We start from the raw sequence: 24,364 nt of genomic DNA on the forward strand, positions 1-24,364 counted from the left end.
AATTGCCTTATCGACCTGACAAAGGCGATCGCTATCACAGAGCCGAGCTCGCAACGCCGCTAATTTCCATGTCGGTTGGGTTTACTTTCCGTGACCCCGCCGCCGATCAATGCAATGGATAGGATAACATGATGAAGATGCGGGTGTACGAAGGACGCTGATTAGCTCGTTTCGACCGCAAACCACACTAAATACGGCTGCGGGGGTGAAACTGCATTTGAAGTTTTCATGTGAATTAATTAGGGTCACCCTGGAGCTGCGGTCTCATACGACTGTTTCAATTACCCGGTTATGGTGTGGTGTTTTTGTTTTAAACTATTTTACTGTTATTTGGTGCTCAAAATGTTGCGCCAAAAGAAAATTAATTTTCATGGCAGTTTTATGTACAGAATTTATCTATTAAAAGTCTGTGTGTAGTAGAACAGCAGCGCGAACGCTATTTGGAGTGATTTTCAGGACAAAACTATTTTAATTTAGATACTTTCCCTGAATTCCAAAATATGCTGGATACATGTGCTATCGCCAAAATTAATCACTGCGAAGGAAATTCCTGAAAGGCCGGGAAAGCTGACGCTTAAGTGTCGCTGCCGAGGGTACTTGCTCACTCTGTAGGGTTCAGTCAAGTTTACAAGTACGTCAACCCACTTTACATCGCTCGACTCCACTTTACAACGGACCCATCGAAGGTTCACAGCAGGTTCTAGTGGGTATTAAAGCACGGGATGAATTGGTGGTGGAACGACACAACAATGTTCGATTACGGTTTCGTACATTGCGATGATGGTGGGAACAAACGACTGCTCACAGGCTGTACGGATGAATCCTTGTTGGGAAGGCCATAACAGCTGGATGCGCTGTGAAGCATTCCAAGCGAGACGGCAATTTTGCCTTTTCACAGTAGCAATAGCGTAGGTACATTACGGTAGATTTGCACATAACACCATTGGCAATATTTCCTGACCACATGAAAGGGCGGCAGCACTGGCAGGGAAACTCTATACTGCACTCGACAGTGGCACTTTATGTATGTTTACATTACCCACTCATACAAACGATTGGAGCGCCTTCGAGACAGCAAACGGTAAAACGATAAGCAAGTAGGTACATATTGCCATGCTTATTGCGCTGGTGCATATTCAGGCAGAACTGAAAGCTCTCAAACGGAAAACCGGTTACCGTTTCTTTTGTGTGGTTATGCCGTGGAAAACATGTTAAGCGGGGAAGCTATTGGGAAAAACTTTTTAAATGGAAAGGAGAAACATTTATGACAACCGTCCTACCAGCCGGTTGTACAGATCCGGTTAGACGTAGGGACTATTTTCGGAAATGGCAAGCTTGGTAGAGACCAAGAGAAACAAATGCGGTTTATTTTTCTAAACAAATAACCCACAGGCGTTGGTTTTTGCCTGACAACCTGTGGAATCGTTAAGTTGCTAGTAGGGTTATTTCTAACCGTAAAAATGCAAATTTAAATTACCCTGGCATCACATCAAAAGGTTATTCGCGTAAGATTTTAATCACCTTTGGCTAAGCCAAAGTCAATATTTTCACCGGTCATACACCAGAACCAATCGGTTTGTTTTGGATTTGTAACGAAAAAAAAAAACAATAATTCTTGTTTTAATATACAGTGCTAAAATCAATAATTAACAAAAATATATTCAATCTCCAAAAAAATGATTTTATATTTTTGGTCGTTTAAAAAATTTGTTCTCAAGCTTAAAATAAATGCTTTATGCTTTAGTTCAACTCCAAATAAAGAGTAAAGCTTTCAAAGCAAACTAATTGGCCAGAATGTAATAAAATCGTTTATAGCAAAAGGTAGAACAAAAAGATCCTGCTGGTGTCAATGAGAGCATTTTTAAAACCGTTCAATGTTGACGTTTGGTTACTATGAGTGAAAATCCAATTTGCATCGAAAATTCTACGCTATCGGACTTCGTCTGTCTCTCTACGAGAATTTTAGCGGACAAAAAAGCGTATCTGAAATGATTGTCCGAAATTAATTCACTTTTATGTCGTGGTAAAATCAGGGTCTCATTATAATGTAATGCACTCGAGGCAAACCGGTATTCGCAAGATGCCGGTGCGGAATGTAGGCACTCATTTTCAGCAGCATGCTCCTGAATCTGTCGTGGCGGTTGCTTCATTACGAGTTTTCCCGAGCAACGCACGCCACTGCTTGATATTCTGTAATGAGAGCATTGCGTCCCGGGTCTAAATGGCCATTGAAATTTTTATAACTTATGCAGCTGAGTATAACGAGGTCTGTCATTACTCTACCATAATTGATACAGACTTCAATCCTTTTTCTCTGTAGAACTGAACTGAACTGTCATTTTCGTTTGGTACAAAAAACAGGAACCGGCGAAAAGCAGAAAAGTTTTTTTGCCAACGTCCACACTGCTCTTTCGTTCATCATTAAAAAATGAAACGCTTTAAGTTAAATTTTTTCATATGAGATTGACAGTTTGAGTGCGATGTGTTCGCAGTAAAGTGGATTGCGTTACCTCAAGGTTGAAGTCTGAAAATTTCGCAACGAAAATAACATTCAATGTATCAATAAAAAGCACCTTTTTCTATTTTTTTCGCAATATATCCACAGAAGATGATCGCAACTAAAAATTTTTTACGTATTTTTATAATTTTAAAATAAAATCTTCGTTTTTTTGGTCTAGTAAAATTCAGACATTCAAAGTTGTGGAGACTTTGCTATGGTATCTTGCATTCCGAAACCGTTTTGAGTAGAAGATAATAAAAACGTATTCTTAGAAGTAAAAAATAAATATTGTTATGCTTTTTTTAAAAGCATATATACAATCAGAAACTTAAGTGAGTTTATTGAATTCTCTATGAAAAATGGAAACTACGTTGAAGTTCTATATAACAACTTCAGCAGAACTTTTGATCGTATAACAACGTTTTTTTTTCTCAAATTTGAAAATGTTAGAACTTTTATTTATGCCGACGATATGAAACTCTATGCATAAATAAAAAATGCAACCGAAATAGAGCGAAACGTTCTTGCAATAATATTGTGTCAAAGGATATAGTAAAAACTCAATTTTTAAACGTATTCTAAACATTTATGAACTCGAACATTGGTTACTATGAATCATCAACGAACTAATTATTCCTGTTAAGGGAGTCCGCTCAGGCCGTAGGCAGTTCTTCTTATTTTTTCGAAGTGCGCCACAAAGAAAAGTAAAGCTTTGTCTGATAACATATTATTTAATATTCGATACAAACGCATCACAATTTTATGTGTTTATCAAATGTGAAAATAATCGAGTTTGGGGATAATATTTCTACAACTCCACTGTAATATAACCTCTTTCAATGTATTAGTCATCGAAGTATATGATAGCTGAAATAAGGGGTCAAGTTGCTGCGACTTGCTTCAAAAAGGTTTTCGCTGTTGGGTAAAGGACAAGAAGAATATTTTGAAGATGATCTGGTATGTTGAATGTCCACAATATCGGAGAATTTTATGAGCCCTGTTTCTTTTTTATTTTCCTGGTTGAAAAATGGGTGCAGGGGTTTTTGGTGTCCCAGGAAGCGGTAGGTACTACTGGTTTGATTCGAAACTGAAACCGAGGGATAGTTGCTTTGTTTTTTTTTTTCATTGCTTCCTTTTTGCGTTGGCTCATTAGTTATTCCACGAGAGTTTTTCTTACAACCTTTACTAGAAAAACTGGGAGTGTTAATTATACTCCTCTTCCTAGGTCCTTTCGGCAAGACATAAGAACACTTTGACGGAGTCGTCAGATGTACTCTCATCGGTTGGCAAAATGGAAAAGTTGTTTCCTGCCGAGTGTATCTCAGCCCTCGTAAGTATTTCTCAAAAGAGCGCTATGATTGTTCCTCAAGGGAACGCTTAATTTTTTCCTCGCGCTTTTTGTTCACGGGACATGCCGAAAGGTCATGCCGAGCTCCCTCGCAATAAAGACACTTTTAGTATCTCGACTGCAAGCGGTCTCAGCATGATTGCCTCCACACTTGCTGCAGCGTGCCTTGTGGCTGGTGGCTGTATGACCTAACTTCTTGCATTTTTGGCAATGCAATGCGCGGTACAAATTGGTGTACAAGCAGACGAACCCTGTCCTAAAGGATGTAGTACGCAGGGCGGATCCGGCGAATGTTATCCTTCTTCGATGGATACTAAATGCAATTGCGTGCAATCCAGTATCTTTACATATTGCTTCATGGGGTTTTTGAAACAGCCCACTCCCTAACGCAAAATGTCATCGACAGTGAGTTTTTCCTTGGTAACCATCCTTGGCAGAAATGTTCACGCGATACTCTCTCGTGAGAAGCTCGTAGCTAGCGATTGCGTTTGCTTGCTTCAAGCTACTTACGACAACTTGCAATTTGTTTGACCTCATCCTCGTAATCTCGGTTACAGCCGAAAGCTGTTTTACCAGGTTCTTGCCCATTTGAATGATATGCAATGGTTTATTTTTTGGCCGGAAGAAGACTACGTAAGTTGAAGAGCTTCGTAGCTGCAATTTCACAGAGTCCGCTTTGACAGGCGAATGGTCATAGGTTCGAATCTTAGTAGAACCAAGCCATTCGTTGGCAAAAAGAACTTCAAGTATGGGTTTATTCTCAGGCTCTTCCACACAAAATCTTCTCTCCAGACTTAATAACCACGGTTCTAAAGTTTCGATTATATCATAGACACTGAAGCACGTTATACGCTGTTAGAGTTATAACATGCAGGAGGACATGATAGAGTCGATAAGGAAGGAAGTAGGTTACTAAGTCTGAGTAAGAAAGCACAAACAACACGGAGCAGGTTACTTCTCAATAAGTAACACTGCAAAAGGGTAAAAATAAACAAAAATGTGCGAACAGCAAAAATTTCCGGACAATGCCACAAAAGATCAAACAATTATACTGGTCGCAGTGGGGTCCATACAAAATAAAAAATACTACGTAAGAATCTTTCGAGGCATCTGGGTAAACTTTTACCAGTATTTCCGGTACCTTTGGTACAGGCTAGATAAACGGGGTGGCACAGGAGAAGGTAGAAGGGAGCTGATGGAGAAGATCTCAATCTCTTCCCCATTTGTTTTCACATTCAGGAATAGTTCCACCTGCATGTTGACCGTTTTTTGCGAAAGCGTTTTGTTCTACCGCACGATAGCAATGAATATATTATAACGGTTATAGCTTTTTAACCTTTCCCGTGAATTTTGCTGCCTCCAACAAGCTTCAAAAGGCCGTAGCGCAATTGCTCACCGGATTCGTCGCTTCTACATTTGCTTACGTGAATTTTTCTTTCAAGGGTCTTTGTAGTCTTTACGCACCTCCGACTTGTGTAGAAATTCACAGGAATGGTTTATAGCTATTCAACTATTCCGACGAATGTTGGTGCCCCTAGTCATTACCAAAACGCGTCAACTTACGTGAGAGTTCGCACAGTAATTTCTCGCCGGCTTCGTCGCTTCAACGTTATGTTTAGGAGAAAACTTATTTAGGTCTCTGAAAAAAAAAAAAAGAATGGCTAGGGACACCAAAATTAACAGGAATGGTTGAATAGCTATAATCATTCATTTTTTCTGGTTCGAGCATTTGGAGTGCATCTGTACTGACCAGTGTAATCAAAATTCTTCGATTCGAAATGATTCTAATAGTAATTTCAAATCATAAAACTCTTGGTAACTAACTTCCTAAAGGCATCTGTTTCGAGATATTTTAAAACTTAGTTGGGCAAAGTAGAGGTTTTGTTTTTGTAAGTGATTTTGTTCGTAAGATATTTATGCATATTTTTTTTACAAGGCAGGTTTTTATACAACCGAATGTTCATGAGCTACAATGCTTTGAACAAAACCTTTACCAAAACGCATTCGCTCTTTTAGAAAATTAGTCTGAAAATTTTGTCCGCTCGCGCAAAATACTTGGTTTGCTAAGTCTAATACTGTGCACATTTTCATTCAAATCAAAAAAAGTCGATTAAATGTTTGCGTGTTTGGAGGTCATTCGACGTGGTTTTGCTCAGAAATAATGCTTTTCACTTTTTTAACCTCCGAAAAACAAAAAGCTGAAAAAAATCTACTGTTATGAAGCCACTGAGGAGGAGGAGGAGACTTCCCTTATCAAATGAAGCTTCGGCAGGTTTAGTTTGATTTGGTTTTAATATGCTTTGGAACCAAATATTGTTTTTTGCTCTAAAAGAAGTTTTTACGTTACATGAAGGAAAACTCTTCAGAAATAACTCAACCTGTATTTCCTGTCCACTAAAAATGCATTATTTTAGCTTTTTTTCATGTTGTTGAAGTTCAGAGTCGTAAGGGGGAAAGGGGAACATTGAAACCCCTGCTGTTTAGTAGTGAAGACAGGAAACAAATAAATAATATGTAAGTTACATACAAGGCAATGCTTTTAGATACGACAAAACTGGCACAACATTGTTTTATGACATAGCGCTCACAGTTAGAAGGCAAATTAACACTGTCTTTGTTTTATCGGGAAATGTACCAGAAATTTTTTGAGAAACATTTCGCTACAAACATTTGAAAATTTCAATTTCTTTTTTGTTCGTTTTTCTCCTTATCAGGTTTATATTCTATAACCAAATAAATCGCAAAAAACTTCAAGCTTATCAAAAATCAGAATATATTCGCCAGCTATGTATGCTCCTAAAAAGTAGTACTTATGTTAGAACGCAGGAAGACGTCTTTAAATCTGTACGACCCATAACATTTTTTATGTCATAATCAGTGCTGCTCTTGAAAGGTGCAGTCCTTGAAAAAAAATGATGCCATTTTTATAACCAAGATGAAACCACATACTGGGGCACACTAAGCCTAGAACAGACGTCAGTTCTGAGAGGCAATCCTCTATTCTCTGATTCTTTTTGTGTTGTTATGATTTTTTTCTACATCTATACACTGCCGGTAACCGCAAGTCAGTCCCATCTGTAATTTTGTCAATTTTGAGTTCGCGTCGGATTTAAGCCTACTTTTGAGTGGATTTTCACATGTACCGATATAAAATAGTAGTTTGTTCAACAAAAGCGAGGAAAAATAACCGAGAGTCAGTTCCAATTGAAAGAGAACATCCATAATACAATGAAATGGATGGGGAGTGGAGAAGAGAAATTTGATGTGACTGTTTATATGAAAACAAGTTCAATTATTGGGATTATTTTTTGGTTTATATTGGTGATGAATTTATGTGCAGCAATATCCTGCTAATACAAAATCAAGTCCACTTTTTACTTTTTATTCTGAGTTTTGTAAAATTTTTAAAAACAGTTTTGAGCAGTATCAATATTATTTTCGATTGATACTAAGAAGCCTTTCATAAGATGCCACCTTATTAAAACAGATTTCCTGTCAACCTTCCTAATCTTGTTCACGCACTCTAGTCGACATTCATTACATTCGTTTGCCTTTATGGCATGTAACTTGCGCGTTCTCTTCGCAGAGTCCTCTTTTTAGATTTGTTTCTCGGTTCGCTTCTTCGCGAATCTATCCGGAAAATCTAGTATCGGAAAAAACTTCCATCAGAATCCAGGTAATGAATAACAACACTTCAACACGTGCTATAGCATCACCATCGCAATGTAACTAACATGCTTGTCTTTTATCCTCAAAAAACCTCTAGAGTGCAGGAGAACATCTTGCACTGCGAAAACAACTGCTCTCACACTGAAGAGCATATCAACGCACATGCTAGAAGAGAACGACAGACGATTTTTATCTGGTGAGCTTAGTGAAAGTACCGCGGTGAAATCTGAATTCTCTCTCTTGCGAGACACCGAACTATGGTGTACTTTCTCACCCGTTTGGACATCACGCACAATAATCACACAGCAGGGCTATCTGCGGTGCGTTTTACAGTTTGTTTTTTGAGCGTGGCAGAAGATGAAAAGAGATTGGGAGAAAAAAAAATAGACTGCGTTGCTCGTGCCGGTCGAGTTTACTCTGGTCGAATTCGTTTTCGTGGTGTAGCTACACGAGGACTACACTTTTGCCCGGCAGGTTTTTTTCACTTTCCAGACTACACGCCAGTGGACTCTGCGGTGTGCTTCTGTGTTTTCTCTGTGGAGTGATTCACTCCTCTTGTCTCTATCAGATGTGGGATGAGCTGAAATTGTGTTTGTCTTACTGTAAGTTGGTTGAGACACTTTGGAGTGGAGAAAGATGCAGTGTGGTGAAAGCATTTGCTACACGCAGGCACATACTGAAAAGGAAGTACGCGGTAAATTTTTTCTCCGCTCTTTCCACATACTAAGGAGAATGACAAGCCTGGTGACTGATATGCGGTTACTTTTCTCTTCGGTGATGGCAAGTCAGTCCCATCCATAGCTTTTATCATGAAATCAATAATTTCAGTGTTTTATACAACATAATTTGTGCAAGCTAGAATGCAAACTATATTATAGCATGAATCAAAATAATACATCCTTAATAGGTGATAACTGAACGTGAATGAAATATCTTTCGACGTTGTTTTCTTAATTTCACATTTTTACAGACGGGACTAATTTGCGGTTACCGGCAACAAATATCAAAAATCAACATATTTTGGGCCACAAAGTCTGTATTTTAGCCCACCTCTATATTTATAGCCGTCTGTTGATATATATTTTACTAATCATAATTTAGATTATCAACGATCTTTTTAGAGTAGAAATAGTGGATTTGACAAAAACATCCTTCTGCCGTGAAGTTTTTGCAATTTTAGATACCTGGAAACGAAAAGATCGGGCTTCTAGCAGTTTTGCAAGCATTTGCAGCCAGTTTCATATCGTTAAATGTAATAAATGAAGAAATAATTACCTATAAATTGCTGCTTCTGCGTTCAGTGTGCAGTGATTGAATGGTAACCAAAGTGCTGTCAAAACTGGGCATAACCAAAATGTGTTCGCTTTAGACAGAGACAAACATGTTTCCGCTATGTCCTAAACTACTATTTTAACTTTTTTCCATTGGTTAGAGTATAAAAACTGTTTCTATAGTATTTTAAGAATTATTTCGAAAAGATATTTGTTACAAAAGCTTTCAGAAGTTGAGTTGAATATTTCCACTTTCTCTTGACTTTGGGTAGGCTCAGACATGATTTTGAATATTCGTGAACTAAATTCAAAATATTGCTACCTAGAGTCAGTACTTTGCCGAAAACTATAGTGTAGTAGCTTCTTAGGTATTTTATTGACGTTGACTAACGTCTATATCGAAGTTAGGCCCCTGAATTTGAAAATCTAGTAATTCAACCAGAGAAAACCAGGGAAAAGTGGTCAGGTTTTGAGCGCTTATTTTGCAGTCATCTATAATCAGGTTTTCGAGGTTTTGGCATCAATCGATCAGAAATTCTTTTACGGTTAAATTTATGTAACAAAAACAAATTATTTTTTGAGATACACTATTGAAAAATTGGTATTCATTATCGATTGTCTAAATCATACCGCGCAGCCAATCACTACCTCTCTTCCCAAGCACAGTCGACACTAACGGATACAATCGATCTGACTTTGTTGTTATTGTTGTGGTCACTTTCTGTTTCCGATGTTTATGCTGCTGCTAGCGGAAAAAACCTTGCAAATATGCATCTTTTTGTTGGTGTTAATTGTACGACAGCGGCCGGCGCCCCATCATTTTGATTCCAAAACTGCACCAGCGACATGCGGATGCTAGGTGATAGCAGCTGAAAGGAGGAAAGACAAGAGTACCGGTCATCTCGTGCCGGTTTTACTCGTTATGCTGGTGGCTGTTAGCAATAAATGGCACTGCAAAATACTAAAATGGCTGAAATTCTGGACGGACAAACCAAAAACAAAAATGAATTCGGCACCTGGCCTCTTTTGGTGCCTCGAAATTTTGTTACAGAAGCGGCTAATTGAATTTTCTGTTTTACCAAATGCTGCTGCAAGCGGAAAAAACCTTGCATAAATGCATGTTTGTGTTGGTGTTAATATTACGACAGCGGCCGGCGCAGCTTTCAAGAAAAATTTTTCCTTACCATTCCATCACCTATGTAGCTCCACCTTCTTTTTATTTATCTGACGAAGCCTTGGTATAAAACGTACCGTTCGAACATTTCACCCCATCAGTTTCATTACTAAACCGTACCGGCTACATACGGACGCTATCTTGAAAGAATTCTGGACGGACTGACCAAAAACATGGATATATTCGGCACCTGGCCCCTTTTGGTGCCTCGAAATTTTGTTACAGAAGCGGCTAATTGAATTTTCTGTTTTATTACAAAATGCTGCTGCTAGCGGATAAAACCTTGCAAATATGCATCTGTTTGTTGGTGTTAATTTTACGACAGCGGCCGGCGCCCCGTCATTTTGATTCCAAAACTGCACCAGCGACATGCGGATGCTAGGTGATAGCAGCTGAAAGGAGGAAAGACAAGAGTACCGGTCATCTCGTGCCGGTTTTACTCGTTATGCTGGTGGCTGTTAGCAATAAATGGCACTGCAAAATACTAAAATGGCTGAAATTCTGGACGGACTAACCAAAAACAAAAATGTATTCGGCACCTGGCCCCTTTTGGTGCCTCGAAATTTTGTTACAGAAGCGGCTAATTGAATTTTCTGTTTTACCAAATGCTGCTGCAAGCGGAAAAAACCTTGCATAAATGCATGTTTGTGTTGGTGTTAATATTACGACAGCGGCCGGCGCAGCTTTCAAGAAAAATTTTTCCTTACCATTCCATCACCTATGTAGCTCCACCTTCTTTTTATTTATCTGACGAAGCCTTGGTATAAAACGTATCGTTCGAACATTTCACCCCATCAGTTTCATTATTAAACCGTACCGGATACATACGGACGCTCGGTGTTAGCAGCTAGAAGGAGGAAAAACAAAATAGTACCGGTCATCTCGTGCCGGTTTGACCCGTGATGCTGGTGGCTACTGCAAAATACTAAAATGGCTGGAATTCTGGACGGAAACCAGTAAACAAGAAATCGGCAACTGGCACCTTTTGGTGCCTCCCAGTTTTATAATAGAAGCGGTTAGTTGAATTTTATGTTTTACAATTGCTGTTGCTAGCGGAAAAAACCTTGCAAAAATGCATGTTTATGTTGATGTTAATTTCACGACAGCGCTAGGTGTTAGCAGCTGAAAGGAGGAAAGACAAAATAGTACCGGTCATCTCGTGCCGGTTTCACCCGTTATGCTGGTGGCTGTTAGTAATAAATGGCTACTGCAAAATACTAAAATGGCTGGAATTCTGGACGAGAATAATCGGAAACTGGTACCTTTTGGAGCCTCGAAATTTTGTTACAGAAGTTTTGTAAAAGAAGCGTTGCAATTCCCTCTACTATTTGCTTCAATGGAATATTTTTTTTTTTTAAGAATACGGTAGTCAACGTCATGCGGTCGTGTCTTGAATACCACCCTCCTACTTTTTCAATGGTGCATACCTTGTTTTCTAATATTCATTGAATTTATCAGATAAAATGCGTAAAATGTGCACGGGTGGGCCAAAATACCTCCTTTACCCTAGTCATGATATATTAAACCATTGAGCAGTGCTTATATTAAGACGAAGGAGGACGTTTATAAAGCTGCACGACCCATACCATTCTCCTATATCATAATCAATGCTTCTTTTGAGAAAAAAAAGTTCTGGGAAAAATGATGCCACATTTTCATAATCAAGAGGAAACCACATCCACTGGGGCAAACTAAGCCTAGGCCCGACTTCAATTCCAACGGCAATCCTTTGCTCAATTGACGTGACGTCTTCCATATCTGCACGTTTTTCTTCATCACGCCCGTAATAGCGAGGATAAACGAGGAAGGCGTGCCTCCACGTACATATTTCCCTTCTTGACTAAATGGCTTATTAGCACCAGAGACACGTCTCACGTTTGCTGCTTCCATTCCCTTGGAAATTAGCAGCAGAAGCCCATCTCTGGTATTCGATTCTGGTTCTGCAAATCAAGTACTCGCAAATAATGTGGAGTTGGAATGAGATTTTTTTCGATGCCGTTGGTAATTTATTGCATATGCAAAATATGAAACTGGGATTAAGGGCTGTGGCAATATTAGATTGTAAATATTTCAAAGTCTTAGACGTAGACAAAAAAAACTGGCGGTGGCAATCTTTTTCAGCTGCACAATCGTATTGTAATCAATAATAAATTCAACGCCACTCGCTATTTCACCATCCCCTGCAAAATGTACCCAGCGTTAAAGGGTTACGGTGAGAAAAATGACGATATAATTAGCATTATTCCGGAACGCCTAAACTTCTATAACAGCCGGCTCATTTGCGAAGTCGAACCAGAGAAAGTATAGCAAGGTCATGTGGTGTGAACGGAACTTCTTGTTGAGGCTGACAAAAAATGGTTTTCTGTCTGTTTTTGATTGCTCGAACGTTTGCTGCATCAATCATTTTCGTGTTTATTTGAAACAAAAAGCAGTGTTTATTTATTTAGTTTTCAACGAAAATATTCAAGTGCCGTTGTATCGAATTTTATTTTTGCTCATCTAAACCGTAGACGTGACTTCAAAGTCATAAAAAGCACAAATCGAATAAGCAAAATTGAGGGATGGGATTCTATCATGGTTGTCTGCCGTTGTTATTGAAGGTAATAATACCGGGCGGGTTTACTAAGTTCTATTTTGGGCCCCTGTACAGCCATTACCATTCGGAAGAACAAGAGCGTGGAGGATTTTTAGCTCTGATTCTCACGTATGTTTTGCCATTTTCTCCCTTTGCATCGGCAGCATGCGGCTCGCGGATTGCCAATCCAATATCAATGTTTCAAGCTGACAGCGACAGGATGAAAAGCGTTAAGCAGCCAGCCGTCTGTATGCCCATATTACTGTTGAAATCCCTTGACGGCTTGCCTGCCTTCATCACTGGCTATGGCAGCTCTTTATAGTCTTTGAATTGGAAAGTTGTACAATTGATACGCTTCCGAATACATCTGGGAAATGATTTAAGAATCATCTATTTTTGGAATCTTTTGAGAATTTAGCACATGAAAAGTTACTGTTTAGTAAAAGTTTTACCTAACAAATTGTAATTTCAATGATATCTACCGGAAAATGGGAGACCAAATAATTAAAAGTTAATTGTAACGTGGTATCACTTTGGACAAACAAAACCTTGTGCGTGGATTGCTCATTGGTATGATTCCAGCAGCTTTAAAGCTCAGAAACCATTCTCGCAAAGTAACAATATCTTTCAATTTGTTTGTTGAGTGATGCTGCAAGTATAAAAGTTTTAATGACGTTTCAAATTATCTCTGAATGTAATAGCCGATGGCTGCCATAGCATATCATCGTCTCGCTCGAAACGCTTGAAGTCATCATTTCCAGCAGGTTTTACTTCAAGCTGGACGATCAACAACAGAAAGGAGAGAAAAACAAATAGGAATCATGGAATGCAAAAACTCATTCAACGCCCGACGTCCAGATCCAGAATACTGGCTAGCCGAAGTTTGATAAAAAAATCCATTTTTTTTTTCGTGTGGTAGAAGGTGCACAAGGGTATATGAGGATAAGCAAACACTTCAGCTTTTTGGTGCAATATCTTCCTCCGCGATGCCACGCTGCACCACTCTGGGCCTCAGAGATAGTGGCGTCAGCTCAGTCAACAAGTTGCACCGTTTGGACATCATCCCTTCACGGTCTGTATGGCTCGCTATCCGTCACCTACAATGTGTATACACACCTACAGAATATAGATGAGATTTTAATAATAAATTTCAGTTTTTCATCCGAGACTGCTTGGTTTGCCTTGGCTGTGCCACAATTTTACACCGTACCGAGAGTTTGCCAGTAGAACGAAATGTTTTTTAGCATCAACATCGAGAATCTCTCAACAAATTACACTGATTGCAAACCGGGAGGACGATAGCACAAGGGCAGGGTCGCATTTCGGTTCGAAAATTGGGATAATGGGAAAATAATCCGTTGTTCTTCTGTCGACTTTCCGTTACAGTAATCCAACCGAATCGTGCTTGATGCCACTTTACAATGTTGCTACCTGTAAATAAAAACAGGTTTGAGGAGTACTTCCCATTGTTGTTTTGTTGCATTTCAAATCGCCTCCATTTAGCGAAGGAAAAATAAGCAACACAATGCAAACAAAGCACATCTGGAGTATAATCAAGCCATCGGGAAGTGCAGTCTGATACAGCTGAAGAGGATATGAATGCCCGGAAGACAACTTTGCCGTGCGCTCATTCGGCAGGGAAACATCGTGAAAAATTGGAGGGTCCTTCGCGAAAAAATGAGCATCAGGTGGGGAATGATATTGCTCGCCATTTTGCGGGAAAGTCATTTCGTGCTCGTTGAAGGAATGTAACGTGCGAGCGTGGGAGGAAATTTACGGACCACAAGTAGGTTAATACTGTGTACTAACTACATCCATCATGAGGTACGGAATGCTGTAGAATATCTCTATTATTTTTATTGCGTGAGATCCATTTTAAACTCTGAATAGTCCTTTAGGGATCCATTTTTGTCACTCCAAACAACTGTTTTTTTTTCACGGAATGGATACTCTCGGTTATTTATTAGAATTATAAACTATTAGTTTTATTTAGTGAAGTTACGAAAACTCAAACTACGCATTTAACCCCTTATCCGATAGTGGTAACTATATTGTCATCAGATTTTCGAATTGTTACGACTGTTTATTTTTGACAAAAAGTATATATGAGATCTTTTTCGTCTGGTAGCTTTTGTGCGTGATTACTGATGACCGATAACGGATTAAATTCAATCGTAAAAAGTTGCTATTTCATTTCTATTAGCAACAGGTCTATTTCTATGCTCATCAATACTTGAATGCCTATCTTTCAATTTACCATCAAGGATTAAACGCATCATTATACACTCGAAAAATTCGAGCACATTCAGTGTCCACGATTCATATCCGTAAAGTGTCAACTATGGGACTACAATTGGTTACACAGTAGCCAGTAGCCGTAGAAGGCCACACTGGCAGCTGCAACACGTCGAGCACATCTACGATCTACCTGCTTCAGTACATCCGACGTCACAAGAGTAACTGATGTTTCACCCGATATTTGTACATATTATCTCAATTTTTCTACCGTCATTCGGCCTAATCAGTTTCGTCGTAAAACTATTTTCAAGCTTAAGTTAGCATAACATATTTCGTTTAATTGAGTCGTACGCCGCACAGTGCTTTGAATGTATGGTAACAAGGGACAAAAGTCAAAACTGCATAATTTTGTCTATTAAACACATTGATGTAATAAGGAAAGTTGTTCATTACCTTCCGAGCTACTAATTGCATAAGGGTCTTATAAAATTCACTTCCAACTTCCTGATCCTATACCAGAAACCGGTTATTTTTGTAGAATTGAACCAAAGTAATGAAAACTGCAGTTTCTATAATTTGCTCACTTTCAATTACTTAAGGTTTGTTCCACTTAGTACTTGGCCGTTTCCTTTTATTTACCGCAGCGCCTCTAGTTGTCGTACTGAGAAACTAATGACAGCGTTTTGATCTGGAGTATTTGTGAAAATTTCGTGAGGATTGGTACACGCGTTGAAAAGTTATCTAAGATGGAAAACCCCAACATGGTCAGCAAGAATGATCACCAAGACTCTCAAAATAACAAAATCGACTGTAAATACTGTGCTTAAACGTTACCGGGACACTTTAACGGTGGATCGCGCTGAACAAACCAAACGTAGAAGTGGAACATTGGATCGGAAACTACGAGCGAAGGACTTCAGGTCAGTCCGGCATAGTTTTTTTGGCTTGTCAGAAACCGAAAGTCTCCACATTTAAAATAGTGTAATTTAACAAACAAGTCATCATATGCTCGAACCCCGGCATAGGGAGAGCCTGTTAGTGCCAGTAAGATCATAGCGCTAGCCCCGCAATTGTCATGTACAGTAATAGTTGACCGCAAAATATCAAAATCTACGTTTTGTGTCATATAGCAACATAAAAAATCATCTCCTTGAACACCGAATGTACAGAATCAACAACGAATAAAAATTATTTTCCTCCTAAATCGTTGATTTTTAAGTAGAATGTATCCTGCTCGTGACAGTCAATTCATACAAAGTAGCTAGATGCTCTTGCTGAAAAATGTCATTTACAATAAAAAGAAAAAGAAGCAAACAACATTCAATTCTCTCGTTGGGACTGTGAACATCCACATCCACAACGGGCTGACCTTTTTTTTTTTATAAAGTTGATTACGTAGTTCAAGCGTCAGCGGCAGAAGGCTAGCAAAACAGCATCCCAATGTGTCTCTCAGTGTAGTGCAAATGTCAGCTGCACGACAAAATCGTAAAGTTCTCTTTTCCTGTTCCGTTTTATGGCTGATTTCACACACCATTTTCGCTGGCCAGTAGCACAGAAAAAAATACGTGTACATATTGCCAGAAGTGGCTCAGCTTTAAAAGAAAATTTTATTCTCTACGAGTTGGCACTGTGATTGCACTGGAAGCGTTGGCAAAGGTCAAGGTTCTTTTCCTGCAACTCTAGCTTTTTAGTCGACGGCCCTCCAACAGATGACGTCAAGTGTCTGCACATGTATTTAACGCATACGTTGTATTCATATAAATTTTGAATAAGAACATCATTTCACAATTTCAGTAGCAATTGAAATTTTCCCATGGAACTATTACAAAACTAATGTCGCTCCGGTCTGAGCAAGAAATGCGATAATTATTTTGGCTTAGGAATTCATTGCGAACAACGTACGTACTGTTCTGGGCCCGACGTGAAGTGCCACTTTGTAAATCTCAAGCCTGCTAGTTTACTAGCCGTTAGCTAAAAATGCTTTCACATTTCTTCTACTTACGTTTTTCTCTTGCTGCCGGTTTCTTTCATATGAAAATTTTTCTGAAGTGCAATAATATAGGCCCTTAAGAGCTTACATCCTACGCTAATGATGTATTCATTGCACTTTCAAATCCAGCATCCAGATGCTGCGAGATGGCGGCCAAATGCAGAACCTTGTTGTTGGAAACATTTCCTTCCACTGCACAATACTACCAACCATCGTCAATGAAAGGTGTTCCGGGGATTAGTAGCGTAGAAGATGTGTTTTTTTTATCGCAGGACAAAAAATCGCACCCTCCACATCCCATCATCGTTTGATGTTTGCTAGAGTGAGCTTCAAATGGATTTCCTTTTCCGTTTTCCTTTTTTTTTGGTATGTTTATGAGAGCGCAAATATTCCTATCAACATCCGCCCAATGCACTAGCATTAAAAGCACTTTAGTGTTTTAAGTGGTGATGACATTTAAAAGTTCTTGAATACAAAGAAAGCTCAACGATGTTTAAGCTGATTCGTGATGTTTCAGAAAAAGTTACGAGTTTGTTAGATGAAGCGAAGTGCAGACAATGCACAATGGTCCAGAAACCAAATTTAGGGGGAAATTTGGGTCTAGAGCTCTATAGCAACATTTTAGAGAAAAACTTTCTTCTACAAAGTTGTTACATAGGATAAAGCGCTTATTGAAAAATTATCAAAAATTAGGGTGACAAACATTTTCAATGCAAAAAAGTATCTAACTTTTTCATTTTTGTAGATAGAAGAAAAATTTGTTCTACAATGTCATAGCTCCATTAATTTTAAGTAACTTTGTAAAAAAAAAATTCTCTATCTTTGAAAACAACCGATTTATATTGACAAAAAAAACACATTTTCGCTCTAACTTTTTTATTTCAAGATTCATCTCAAAACTGTCTTTGAACGACTTAGAGGTTTTTAAGAGAAACAATTTGCAATGTGACATCGTAAATATCTCAATTTTACTCGAAGTTGTTAATATTTTTCATCAAAAATATGCGTTTTTTATTTGTATGTCATTCTTCTTGGGCCAAACATAAAAAATATCTCTTGGTCTCAATTTGAAGGGCATACTTGACTCTATAAATGGAGGAATTTTCAAAAATATGTTATTTTTTAAATTTAAGTAAATTCAATTTTAAAACAAGCCAAAAATTTCAATAATTTTATACATTATGCATATAAAAGCACCCAGATTTATTTTTTGGTATTTTTTCTCATAACTACCCGAGCAGGAGAGAATACCATAGTAATACCATATTCAGATATTGGAAATTTGATAACACCATACCTCATTTTGATCTTGATAAGGCTTACTTAGTTAGTTGGTAAAATAACAAAAAATAATACCAAAATTTTGTTCCTCCAAGACTATTTGAATAACAAATCTTGATACTTGAATAACAAACCAATAACTTGCATTGAAAATTTATGAAAGTAACTGGTTCAGATATTATCGAACTATCGAGTACCAAACGCATAACTAACCATGTTATAAATAATCAATAACTGCTGAAGGTAGCTTGCAGATATGCAATAGCAAACGAATATTTGAATGAGTTATCAGCTTAAGATCTCACGAAAACCTATGCATGATATTCAAATTAAGACCTGAATAATATCATACCCAGCTTTTTGGATTTCTTATGTTTTACTAAAAAAAGTCACTGCATTTAGTTTTTATGCTTTATTAAAACAATAATATATAAACAATAATAGTTAAAACAATAAATTATTCGTTTACTTACAGGTCAATCATTTTTCTCTCTTTCCAAAGAAGCTGATAAGAATAAAATATGAGTTTACATATTTTTATATCCTTGAACAATTAGTGGATCACCGGTTTTCTCTTCCAAAATATATTGATAAAAATTAAATACCAATTTACTTTTGTTTAATTCCTGGATTGTTCGAAGTGACGCGTGTGATCAAAGACGCTATCTTGGCGGCCTTCTCGTAAGCTGTTCCTGGGGAGTCCTGCATTATGAGCCTTCTTTCATAAAGGCGATGTAGAAAACCGAAAGAAAAATATAAGGAAAATATTTATATTTCATATATATAATAAATAAGAGCTTCAAATTACCTTTAATATATCCCACTTTTGATGGATCAAGCTGTGTTCTGTCCGGAATGTCTACAGGTTTCGCTGATAGTCCTTTAACTCCGCCCGGGTTGTTAGATGACTTTCCAGTCACAGTTGCATCGCCAGTTCCTTCCGGAAATAATTCAATTAACAGTTCCTTCACAAACATGTAATCGCTATCTTTGCTGGATTGTGAAATTTTGATAAGCCAGTCTTTCTTCGGGTATCCGGGAAGTTCAGTGAACGTAGCTCCCGTGGTCTTTTGTTACAGTGGTGTTTGTCTTCCAGCTTTTTTTATAATCGTAGCTGCATCGTTTAGATCCTGCTCAATAGAACTTGTTTCCGGTTGCGGCGTCTTATGATATCTTATAACAGACGCAACGGCTACAGGTGCCTCCAAATCATTGGTTGTTTCAATTGCTGAACTTTCAGATATTGATTGAGATTGATTGAAAGCGTTGCTCGTGAGCAACTCTCTCCCGGATCCACCACTTCCGGAATGATTCCTGATTTTTCAGAATCCTGTTAAAAAACTAGCATTAAAGAACTAGTAATAAGCACGACATAAAATTGAGAATGAATTCATAGAATTGAGACTTAAATTTCGCTTCAAAATACAACTTTTGATTGGGCTTAGCCTTACTCAAGAAACACATTTTTTAAGCGAACTTCTAGCCTCTTTTGTGAAGAAGTCCTATTTATCTGATTTGTGAGCTGTTTAGTCCGCCATTTTGTCACATGGTTTTTGTATTTCGAGAAATAATTTATATTTTATTAACATACATACCGTTTCCATAAATGCCAGATTCGCAATATTTGCTGCCAGTTTCACTCGTTTGACAGAAAGACGTTCGGATTTCTCGGACACATTTTTATAAGAAAAACCCTTTTTGATTTTATACTTTTAACAATTCTTACTGCATTAAACCACGGAAGAGAAATGGACGGTAGATCAGGACCGAAAGTTATATGTGCACTGTCAAAAAAATTATCCATATCAAGAAAGTCAAGAATAACATTCCAAAATGCCGAAGGTTATATAATACACGCTAACGATGAGCTATCCTTAGTTAATTGAAAATAATCAGCCTCGATAAAACTGTGAGGAGAAAAATAGAATCGAGCGGCGACAACAAAAAACTGAACCAATTACTTTGAAACTTCAGATTTACGAGGAGTGTTTAAATACTTTCAATTTTACTCTACCTCAGTGGCGTAGAAGAGGCATCTTAAAAAGGCGCAGCGTTCGTCGTCAATGCGAATCAGTTATGCAAAACGAAACAATCAACTACTTACATAGCTTGGAAAAAAATCTAACAATATTCGCGTAATAAACGTTGACCTCTACAATATTTAAAAATGATTTTTTTTTCCAAGATTCTATAAACAAAGAGTGTTGACGCTGATGATAATGCAGGGAGCTTGTTTACACGTTCCAGTAAATGAATCAAAATTTTTAAACGGAATCCTACTCTCTAATCAATTGTGATACCAACTCTAAACAGGTTTGAAATATTGTTCTGCCATTGGAAACTACAATAACTACGCAGTTTATTTTTGGAAAATAACTTGCATCTTGTAATGGCATAGTAAGTATAATGATTTTTGCTCTTTTTTTAACGTAAAACACTTGAACACACTTGTTTACCAAAACGTGACGATCTGGTGTGAGTCGACTAACTAGCTGTCTGACTCTTTCAGTACCTGAAAAATGTCAGTGTTCAATATTCCGCACAATAACAAGTGACATTTCGCTTCACAGCAGTGTTCACACCAAGTGAATTTTGTTTTCTCCCTCGGTTCCTGATTTCTTTTTAGCTGCGTACTGCCCATGAGAGGAAATTTCATTGCCTGATTCAGTGCCTGAATTCACATGAATTTGATTTAGGAAAAAAAAATCTTATCAACTGCATACCGCGCTTAATCAACCAATCACTTAGCGATGCCACTATGAAAGTAACTTAGTCTTATTTTGCGCTCCATATCCTGTCCTAGATTGTAAAACAAAAAACAAAACTTAACTGGCTCAATTCATTCAGCCCAGCAGTACGTGTTAAGTTTATCTACATTTTAAATAAATTTTTGAAAGTGTGTACCAAACTTGATACGCTCTTTCCAAAAATTAGGCCATAAAAGTACTGGCTTGATTTCTTTTCAGCAGACGAAATTTTTTATTTACACTGAACCAAATTGACAATACATTGGCCTATGAAAGTAGAATAATCTCGCAATTATCTTATGAGTAGGCGAATCGATGCATCAATGTTCGATTGATTATTTCACACACAAAATAACCTCACTTTTTTTACACTTCCCACAGGTTTGTTTACAGAGTGTTAGATTTTTTTTCCATTCACCGTCTAGTGGCTCTGTTCTGTTAGGAGTGAAAATTAATGATATGAGTACAATACAATCAGATAGCTCTCCGCCTAAGTGAATTCGTTGCCACACGTTCGTAGAAGCACACCACAATTCAGACGACATCCAATCTTCGGTGACGGTTTTTAAATATCAATGCAATGATTGGAAATACAGAGAACAAACATTTTAAACCTCCCCCGAAAGTTTTCCTCCAGCTGGAGGGCACTGAACCAAAGTTTTTTTTTCGTTTAGCGCGCGAATTTTCCAGAAAACGCAGTTTTTTAGGCAACTCATTTCGGCATTTTCACTCTAGCCGAAAGTTTTACAAGCCCATGTAAACAAACTTTTTGCAATTATCAAATCTCTCTTATTTTTTGTAACGTCACCGTGCAGTGATGCAGTCATGCTGTGGTCCACCACGTTCCATATCTGGTTTTTGATGTTTATAAACGCGTAACGAAAATGATGAAATATTTGAGTGTAATACAAGCCAGTCGTCGAAGGTTCAAGTCTCGGCTCGGTAGAGACTGTTAGTGTCAGTAGGATCGTAGTGCCAGCCCCGCAATTGTCCTTCTACAGTCTGGCTGCAAATTCTGTGTACTATAAACAGAAGGTCGAGTTCCGAATCGGGATATAGTTCCATGGTTTTCGTTTTTTTTAAGTGCTTCGATTACTTCGTTAATGCCTTTTTGGGAGGCTCGACGTTTACCACTGAAGTAGAGTTAATAAATAATAATTCAGCCTTTAAAATTTTTTGCAAATACTCAGCCGAAATTTCCAATACAACGGTATCATCTATCTGAAGAAAAACAAATTGAATGGAAATGCCTGCTCGCTATAACATATTTGAAATATTTTATTTCAATACAGTTTTTCGCAGTAAAGTAAAAACAGCATAAGTTTGGTCAATTATTTTCATTCAGTGCATCAAACATAGGTTCTGACAATTGACACAATGCAGCACACTCAGAGCAGGAATGCCAGATGCGCAGATTTTCCTACCGAAATGCAGACTTTTGAACTGTTGCACAGATCCTAATGAAATACAGTCTTTTTACCGATTTTCTGAATTTTGGACCAGATTCCTTTGGGCGCTCGAAAAATTGATGCAAACTTGTGCATTTTAACGATATTTTTACAACTATTAATTATGCAATCTTTACATTTTTGGCAATCACTCATTAGTTTTGAAGTTCGCAAACCTGCTCGCACTTCCTGGCATCTCTGATTAATGAAGTGCAAAAGGGCAGGCATACCAGATCTTCGAATTTCTTTGTAGATCTACAGATTTGTTTCATTTTTACGGATATACGAATTCGTGAAAAAATCCATGAGTTTTTGAGAACATCTATAGAAATCTACGGAGTTTTTCAGTGCATGTTGAAGAAATGAGAATGAGACATTGGAAAACGCATGTAAATAACGGCTTTAACATATTTAACATCTTACATGTAGTTCAATCCAGGTATATCAGGGGTTTGCTCTGGTTAATATATTTAACAAATTCGAAGGGAATTCAATCGCGATTCGATCCCGCTGTTTCTAAATTTAAACTGTAACATGTCTAGTTCGCATATGCTTACTGCTGAAATCTAACGATACAAATTATTACAATAATTAAAAAATGTGCTTGTTAGTGACAATAATATGATGTACTTTCACCGTTTAACTATTCACACAAAGTTTCACTTTTCATTCAAAATTGTAACGAAAAGGAAAAAAAATTATCGAAATCCGCAAATTCGAAATAATTCTGGCATCGCTGCAAAAGAGTGACTGTGCTTGATTGAAAAACTGATTGCGATTTTTTTTTATTCCACCAGCCCACCTAGTTTTAACCTGAAGCCAACTAAACAGCTATTGACAGCTTTCTTTATTCGCTTGACTCTGACCCAGTTTTGACCTGATGTGTTGCCCGAAGTGCACCGTAAAATTTGTCTTACTTGTGTCGTAAATCGTTATGAATGTGATAATTTTGTTGACAAACAAAAAAGAAGTTTTAAATATGTGTTATTTCTGGAGTCATACCCCAAAGCAGCAATAAACACTAAAGAAAAGTGTTAACTCTACTCGTCAAATCATCGAATACTCAAGAAGAGTACCTAAATCTTCAAACCTGATGTAAATTGCAATAATTATTTGCAATTTTTTAGTTCGTCGAAGCTGTCATGAGTGAACTTAAAGCGAATACGAGGTGCCGCCGAAACTTTTTCTTATCGTCGGGATATAAAAATGCGAAGTACGTTAAAAAGGTAAGTAAATTATATTTCGCAAAAAATGTCTCCTTCATAGTTATTTGTTTACAGTCGAAATTGTCTGAAAAACAATTATCATAGACGATGAATACTTCTGCCAATGCCTCGGATTCACATAATGCAAATAGATCGAATCAGAATACCAATAATGATAGGTTATTTAGAAGCCCAGATGCCGAATGTATTACCATCAGTCACTTGGAACTAGAAAATATAACCGGAAGCAATGACACTACAGCATATTCCAACTTGTCTTAATTTGATCTCCAAACCAATTTGTTCGATAATGAGATAGATTCAAACGTTTCGGAAGCTTCCAGAGCTAGTTCTCCCGCCACCAGCGCTACACAAAAGAGCTCCGTAGAAGATAAAAATGAATATTTTGATAACTTTGTGGATAATGCAGATGCTTTTTTGAACGACTTTTTACAGGTTTGTATTCCCCGTTTAACCAAAAACACGCCTCAAACATATTTGCTTCCGTTTTAACCTTACAGAAAAGTAAAAAATTCGTTAATCTCTTGGAACTAGTTACTACTCGAATTTTGCTCTTAGAATTCCGAAACATAATTTGACAATCGCAAGTACAATTTTGCAGCAAAAATAAAACCTCATTCATCAATCAATATGCTTCACCCAGTCTTCTGTTAGGTTTTGATCGACCACACAGCATTGTATTTTTGATAGGACTGACAAGTTGTCATGTATTTAGCAGAACAAGATTCATTACTAATTACAGTCATCCCAGTGTTATGGGCCAGTCAACACTTTGTATTGGTTTCTAACATATTTCAATAACTTTTAATAGTCAAATTTAAGTTGGGTGAACGTGAACAACATTCACCCAACTGAAATTCGACTATTACATGTTATTGACATTTATTGGAAACCAAT

At 37.7% G+C, this 24,364-nt stretch overlaps 1 protein-coding gene and 1 long non-coding RNA gene across 6 annotated transcripts in view; both read right to left on the bottom strand.

Moving 5' to 3' along the window:
* Positions 1–24,364, bottom strand: part of LOC129723132 (sodium channel protein 60E) — a 380,238-nt gene that overhangs the window by 200,950 nt on the left and 154,924 nt on the right. The window lies entirely within an intron of this gene.
* On the bottom strand, positions 18,527–19,809 carry LOC129723180 (uncharacterized). The gene is made up of 3 exons (XR_008727728.1): positions 19,642–19,809; positions 18,855–19,376; positions 18,527–18,761 (listed from the first exon to the last, which is right to left on the bottom strand). It is a non-coding gene; the product is annotated as an uncharacterized LOC129723180 (long non-coding RNA).

The sequence above is a fragment of the Wyeomyia smithii genome, chromosome 2, assembly GCF_029784165.1.
Source record: "Wyeomyia smithii strain HCP4-BCI-WySm-NY-G18 chromosome 2, ASM2978416v1, whole genome shotgun sequence".
Classification (NCBI taxonomy): Eukaryota; Metazoa; Arthropoda; class Insecta; order Diptera; family Culicidae; genus Wyeomyia; species Wyeomyia smithii.